Source organism: Pinus tabuliformis, chromosome 6, assembly GCF_031772625.1.
Source record: "Pinus tabuliformis cultivar Carrire ecotype Pingquan chromosome 6, CPIR1, whole genome shotgun sequence".
Lineage (NCBI taxonomy): Eukaryota > Viridiplantae > Streptophyta > Pinopsida > Pinales > Pinaceae > Pinus > Pinus tabuliformis.
Window position 1 is genome coordinate 957340622 of NC_142292.1, and position 7631 is coordinate 957348252.

General features: G+C 39.3%; 1 pseudogene; it reads right to left on the reverse strand.

Annotated features, from left to right (window-relative positions):
* Positions 1-361: 361 nt before the first annotated feature.
* Positions 362-2062, reverse strand: LOC149262124 (cinnamoyl-CoA reductase 1-like; annotated as a pseudogene).
* Positions 2063-7631: the final 5569 nt, after the last annotated feature.

A 7631-nucleotide genomic window follows, 5' to 3' on the forward strand; every position in this document is an offset into this window, starting at 1 on the left:
GCCAACACTGGACATACAAGCCTCAAATGGTATGCCTTCTTCTTCATATGATGATATGCAGAAATAAAGTGACCTTAGTTCCTTTGTTATCATCAAAACTTCACTTACTTCGTATTATAAACTCAGATGAGTATGCCTTAGTCCTTCACCCATGCTCGGTCTTCACATCAGAGGACTGACAGTAATGACTACTGGACAAGTAATAAATCTCAGCTTCCACAGGTCTGATCAAGCTCAGAATAGAGGTTTCAGACTAGGCAATTAGGTCTTGTCCTAGGTTCTTCCTCTATTAAGCAAAGATTTAAAGGTTGTCCTCTATTTTAAAACATTGTTGATCTCTGAAGTCAGGCATGTGTTTTTTTTTTTTGTTAATAGCTAAGAATAATGAAGTTACATTCATCCTAAATGTTTTCAAAAATGATCCAAAAATAAAATAGGTAAAGAACATGTCTAATTTTCAAGGACATTTCCGTGTTTGATAGAAGATGAATCTAATTTTCAACAGCATTTTAGATAAAAGCTAAGTGGCATAACCACATATTTAAAAGCAAAAAGGATTCCAGGTATAAGCAAATCACAGATTGCTATCTAAGTTGAGCAACTTCTTTTCCTTCAAGCTTTCAATGGTATCCCTGAGAGCCTCTTCAATAGAAGTGTAGTTTAGACCCAATTTCTCTATCTTTTCTTTTGAGACAGTATAGGTAGGGACGAAGGGATTATCATCTGCACACTTTGTTGGAAGTGGGCAGCCTGGATATAGTTTGCTCAGGATCTTCACTATTTCCGATAAGTGGGCAACCTTCTCAACCAAAAGATATCTTCCATTTGCCGATGGAACTTCAAATGCTAGAATATGTGCCTTTGCTACATCCTTCACACTGACCCATCCAAACGTCGCATTAGGATATGTTGAAGACCCATTCATTATTTATAGAATTGCAGCACAGCTTGTGTTCAGAGTAGGCTGTAAAAGTGTGCCAATCACCATCGCTGGATTTATCGTGACAACATCGATACCCTTCTCCTTTGTAAATTCCCATGCAGTTTCTTCTGCCAATGTCTTTGATAGCTGATACCAGCCCTCAGTTTGCTTGCAGTACTCTACATCACTGAACCAAGTTTCATCAACTAATCCAGGTGATCGAGGCCTAGAATTGAATATAACGGCTGTTACAGATGAGGTTACTATCACCCTCTTCACAGAAGAAGCTTTGGCACATGCATTAAGAACATTAATAGTCCCCTTGACTACTGGATCAAGCATTTCAGCCTACTGTAGATACTTATAGTGCTTTAATTGCAGGGTTATGCAAGGCAAGCAGACTCGCTGAGGCAGACCAGCAATCCAATCCATGCCAGATAAAAAAAATCGCAGAACCAGAGTCGACACCAAGCCTTGCATTGAGAAGTGAATTGTATTCATAAGCAAGGGTGCAGGAAATTTCCCCATCTTCTCCCCCAACAAACTGAACTTTCCCATCGTCTCTCCTACCAAAAGCTTGTTATATAGTGTCAAGTAGGTACTGAAAGTATACCACATTATAATATAGAATAGAGGCCGAATCAACAAGTATGCGATTGGAGCCATATTTGAGTCACTTGGTGCAGCCTTGCCGACCAAATCTACGGGATTTCCATCATTTATCTGCGGGGCATACACCTTACTTTCCCTGTTCTTGTCCTTATATTCTATACTAAAAGAAGCATGCCTAGATTTGTTTTCAGGCGCAACTGCAAAATTGTTTTCCTTTTCTGCTCCTTGCCGCAAATGCAACGAACCCTGTGAAACCTGCATTACGTCATTCGTAAAGGGAATTCCTTCTTGCAAGTTATCTTCTACTGGAGAATCCTCCTCCTGTTGTGGCCTCAGCAAAGGCAATTCAAAACCCTTGTCTGCGTCATATGAATCTACGGATTCAGGATAAGAGCAATTGGCCTCGGAAGGAAAATCAAAGCACCATCTTGAAAACGAAGGTTCCTTACGCAGAGTCCCCCTCTCAGACACCGATATTTCTTCCTCGGGAGACGGGATTTGAGCCCTCTCGTCTCCGACTGCCACCATTATTTACCACTAAAACACAATTCATCGATCTATTTATGGAATTAAACCACAAGCGGGTTTAAATATTTGAACAAACCCAAATTTTAACATGCAAGAGCAGGCCAAACCCCCATTCTGACCCCTGTAAGTTGTAAAAACTACCATGGATGCATCAAATCGAAGATTGATAAATCAAAAGAACAAAAACCTCGTACCTATTCCTCTGCCCAAGCACCGAGAACGTCTGAATACTCGGAAAAACCCTAAATTTTTTTCCTGTTCAGAATGTATGTTCCCTGTTCCGTTCGCTGTTGGTCGTAAGGAACGCCATGGAGTCATCGAAGAATCAAACCAAAACTAAAAACAGGCTTAACTAAAAAAAAAAATCGGCTAGGAATGGTGCCATTCCTGCGAAAATCAATTGAATTCGCCAAGTTTGGCGTGCGAAGAGGTTTCCCTGCAGATCTGAAACCAGAAGCCTCAGAATCCAAACACGCGTGTTCCTTCAGTCTTCAAATACCAAATTGGCCTGCGATCAATGACGGTTGGGCGATATGGTGTTCGGTAGAATTATGCTCAGACATGACAGTAGTTGGTCACCTTACCGAAATGCTGCCGTACCCGTGGATGCGCTGAAAGATTTCTTGCCGGCTTCATTTTTGATGTAGGCTGTTGAATGGTGAGAGACAGGTTCACGATAATTTTATTGAAATATTGGAAATTGTTTTCACTGAAAACTAAAATCCGAGTACCCTCTCGCGGGTTTTGTGTGAAGTGAATCTTACTGTTACCCAGCAGAATTTAACCACAAAATTTACACAAGCGTAGGGCCTGTGAGGTTGCAGGGTTTGAACGACGGGCTCTGATACCATATGTAGTGGCCGTACTAAGTTAAAGAGTCATTACTGAAACTGTAAAGATTACTGAAACTGTGAAACTGTATTAATTGATTTGATGAAGTACTTACCTGGTCTGCTACGGATGTTGCGATGAGGATGCTTCAGAACTTCTCCAGCGCTCTCGTTACCGAATGACCAAAAACCACCCAGCCAAACCGAGTATACCTAGATACTCAATCCAGTATTCTTCTCAACCGATGCATACCGTTCCCCCGTGCCCAAAAACTTCAAAACAAGCAAGGCTCCATAGTTCCGAATTATAAGCAGTATGTATAAGTTTCCTCTCCTTCCTCCTCCAACAGCACCCGGATCAGTTTTTCCACTTACAGCAAATACAATCTCCACCATCCAAAGGCAAAGAACACCCAGCCCCCCGAAACTCCTCCTCGCCATCTCCTTATATACTGGTCATTAGCGGTGGTTGCTCTCTCTCCACCTACGAGCCCACCGCTTCCTTTCTCAGCGACACCTCCTCAACATGCTGAGTCGTATCTTTCTTTTAAGGATATATTGACATGGGTGATTTTACTTTGATTAAAATTTTATTTATTTAATTAAAATGTCCTAAGTTCATACATAGGAACTTTACTTTGATTTAATTTATCCCTTTAATAATTTATTGACATACTTTATTAAAATTCTGAGATAGATAATTATATAACCTGATTTTTAAGAATTTACATAATTCTTTACATCTATTGTCTTTATAACCCTTTTACTTTATACTTTTAAACTTAAAATCATTGGTAATCGCTCATTAATCATGAGGCATTAAGTAATATGTGCTAATGGGTGAATGCGACTTTTCTATTTGAAGGAGTGTCAGGATATTTAATATTTTAGGTAATTTAGAATATAGTTACTAGTGCAGTGCATGCGATACATGCATATGTAGCTATCATATGCATGCATCGTATGCATGCTAATATTCTCGTGCTCTCTATATTAATGATGGGTCACTACATTACTTATCAAGAAAAAATATGCATGCTTCCACCATGGGTAATGTCGCCCAAGCTATCAATATATCCCTAATGCCCTAGGGAAGAATACTAAGTGAGCATATCCCTAAGGTCAAGAAGCATTGACTAACCCATCTCCAATGTGAAAATTAATGATGGACCATATCTCATGTGTTAAGCCATCATAGACCATCCAAGGGATGAATCATACACCATGTATTGTTAGTCACATAAAAGCACCCCAAATATGGTGCAAACACTTTTTGAGTAACCCTAAAAGTTAGCATTCCCTTTTTACAAGGAAAATCTTTCCATGAAACACCTACCCAATCCCTTTGTCAAAAACCAAATTCACCACTTGTAAATATGATCTTTCTACAATTTTGGAGTCAAACCTTGTCTCCTTTAAAGGATACATGACACATTCTATAAAAACATCTTGATCCTCTAAAGAATGTGGAAAATTTGTGAATATGAGGGACCATAACCCTATATCGTAAGTAACCTACAAAACCACAACATCCCTTAAGTCAGCATCATGGGTCAAAGTAACTAATATAGAAATATTCATAAGTTAATTCAATTATCCTAGAATACAAAGGTAATGGTATTGGTAACAATCCATCCAAGGCTACCAATAACTTGTGAACATGAGAATCCATCTCATGCAACTCAAATATTATAGACTTCAAAGAGAAGTGGAACTATATCAACTTCCACATCTCAGGAGAGTCTTGAAGCAAGAGTAACATCATGGTCAACTCCTTTTTTCTTGGAAAATCCATCAACCTTGTCCTTATTCTCTATTATACTCTCATTAGTTGCAAACCTAGAATAAATCTCAACATCATATTCCTAAAGATATCAAGTCTTTCCTCTTCAAGTCATTTGGAAGGCTCATGAATGGAAAAAACCTGTGCAATATGAATATAATATGTCCTAGGAGGTATACATTACCTCACTAAAATTTTGGGAACAATGATATGCTTTAAACCCTCCTCAAAACTAGAGGATTCATCCAACTTATCATTGGAATATATAAGAGCCACTGGATTAGCCAATGTTAGGTCCCCGAGTTGGCTTCAAGGCCAACGGGTGCCCATGACTGCCCATGCCCACTCAAAGTGGTGAAAAAACTAAGTATGATATGAAGTTGTGTGTGCGCATCACTTGCATAACACAGAGACAAATGCCCTACGTGTTCTCACGTGAATGTAAGGAACCCATGGGTAGATGTGGCATGCACGATGGGAAAAAATGTACATGGGCAATACGACACGAAAACCAAATGAAGTGGTCCACAAGCATCATGTGCAAGGAAAGGGCATGCACCCTGGGTGTTGGTCAAGTGAGACGTGTGGATGAAGCAAATGATGGGCAGCACAGAGCATAACATGCATGGCAGGGTGAACACCTGTGCCATGGGAATCCCCACACGAAGGTGGGGCATCACGTGCTAGGCACGCTAGGGCACCTGCCCAGCAAGTGTGCCCACAAGAAGAGCTGGTGGGTCTGCCCGATTTGGGAAGGGTCGCCCACAAAAAAGAACAAAGCTCGGATTGAAAGTATGGAGGGACTTCAACGAATTTATGGTTGAGATTAAATGAATATAAGTAGAGGGAGACCTCACTTGGAGAAGGAACCACTGAAAAATCATAGAGATGTAAGTTTCTGCGATATTACAGAACCTCAGCAAGGGGTACACATCACAGAAAGGAGAACTCAAGTAAGGCATGTCGCAGAAAGAAGTGGGGCTCGCCCAAGAGAGCCTACTTTTTGGGCAAAGTCTGAGGGTTGGTCTTCTGAGTTTTTTTGGGCACAATTCTTGGGTTTCTACTAGGAAAGGTGTCAACCTTGGGTTGGGCACACCCTAAGTTGTGTAACTTGGCATTTTGGCTAGTGCGTTGGGCAGGGCTAATGATTTTCATTGCTTGAACTTAGACATTGCATGAGTTTATCCATGGCTGGCCCTTTGTAAATTATTGTAACATATTTGAAGTTAATAAAAAAAGTAAAGGGGAGAAGTTTTGCGAGTTTCCCCCTCCCGTTGCACATTCTTGTACATTGTTTTATTTGCGATATCACACATATCTTGACTTTTATTTTCACCTCTTATATTATATTACGATATCATAGATTTGTATATCTATTGTAAGAAGTTACTGAACAAGTTGAACTTGAATTGGAAAATTGGCTAAGTATTGAAGTGTAAAGGAGTTACGCGTAGTTTGGGTTAGAGTAGTTGTATAATTGTGATGAAATATCATCGGTGTTGCACAACGCCCATAGTGGTCTTAAAGGTGACCATAATGTGGGGTCATGACCGATGGTATCAGATCCTACTTTGTGAAGGTGGGTGATTGAAAGAGATGAAGAAGAATTGTGATCAAAGCTATGAACAAGTTGAAGGTTGGGCTGTATGATGGAAGGGTTGCAAGAGGGCCATGATAGACTAATGCAGCTCATGAACAGGTTGGGCTGCATTAAGGAAGAAAGTTCAAGGTTGCAAAAAGAACTTGAAGTTTTGGAAGATAAGGTTAGAAGGGACCTTCTTATCCTTAGTTGGTCAGTTGGGCAGGTTGAAGTTGTTGGTCGTGATAAAGAAGGAGAAGTTTCGATGTATGGAGAAGAGATTTGCCCAATGGTCAAATGCAATGTAAGTGTTGTGAACATGCACACAAAAGAGGAGAAGTTTGGTGGGACGATGCCTACCATAATTGATCTAGATTTGGGCATGTCAAAGCCATTAAACGTAGAAATTGGCTATGACTACAAGCATGAAGAAAAAAGTGTTGTGAGTGTGCAACTAAAAGAGAGAACTTGGTGAGATGGAGCTTGCCAAAGTTGAACCAGATTCATGCATAATGCAGCCATGGAAGAAAGATAATGTTGTTTATGGAAATTGTATAATGGTTCCCCTTGTTTTGATTTAGAGGAATGTGGGATGGATGATTTTCACTTGGAAGGTTGAGGTATGTTTGCATTTAGTTATGCGATGGTTTATTTTTGCAGGACTTGTTCAGGGGGTACTCAACCTTAGTGTAGAAGGTGTGAATGCCCAAGACAAGGGTGGAACATGATGAACTTTATTTAATTTATGAAAAATGAAAATATTTAGCATTTTACAAAAAAATTGGTTAGATTCACAATAAAGTCACAAAAACTTGGAAAACTAACCAACAGTTAAGGGACTTTGACTATGAGGTGATTGTTATAGTCCTTGGCAGTGGGATTAATGATTTTACACACACACATGTGGTTAATTGGAGTTGTTATATGCACTAAAACTACTTATGCTTGGCTAAGAGCTTGTCTTCCTCGAACCTAAGGAAACACGATAACAACAAAAGACCCAGATCCCAGGTGGCTTGGTTTTCCTTAAATAATAGCGATGAGTCAACATGCATTCGTGGATAGCAATCAATGATGATTGTCCCTACTAGTGGTTTGATAGCTGAGTTATGATAGGTTTTCCATTGTTTTATGAAAATATATATGGTTAAAAAAACACTATGTATACGTTATAAAAAGAAATTGGAAAAAAAATAAATCTTATGGTTAAAACATTTCAACTAGTTTAGCTATTATATATTTTAGTCACTTTTCATCTATGGTTTTCAATCCTTTAAAATGTAGTAAAGATATGTTAGAATTGGAAGGTTGAGATGTGTAGTTTAAACCATCCAAGTGCTCAAATAAATTAGGACATTCAATTAATTTATAGATTGA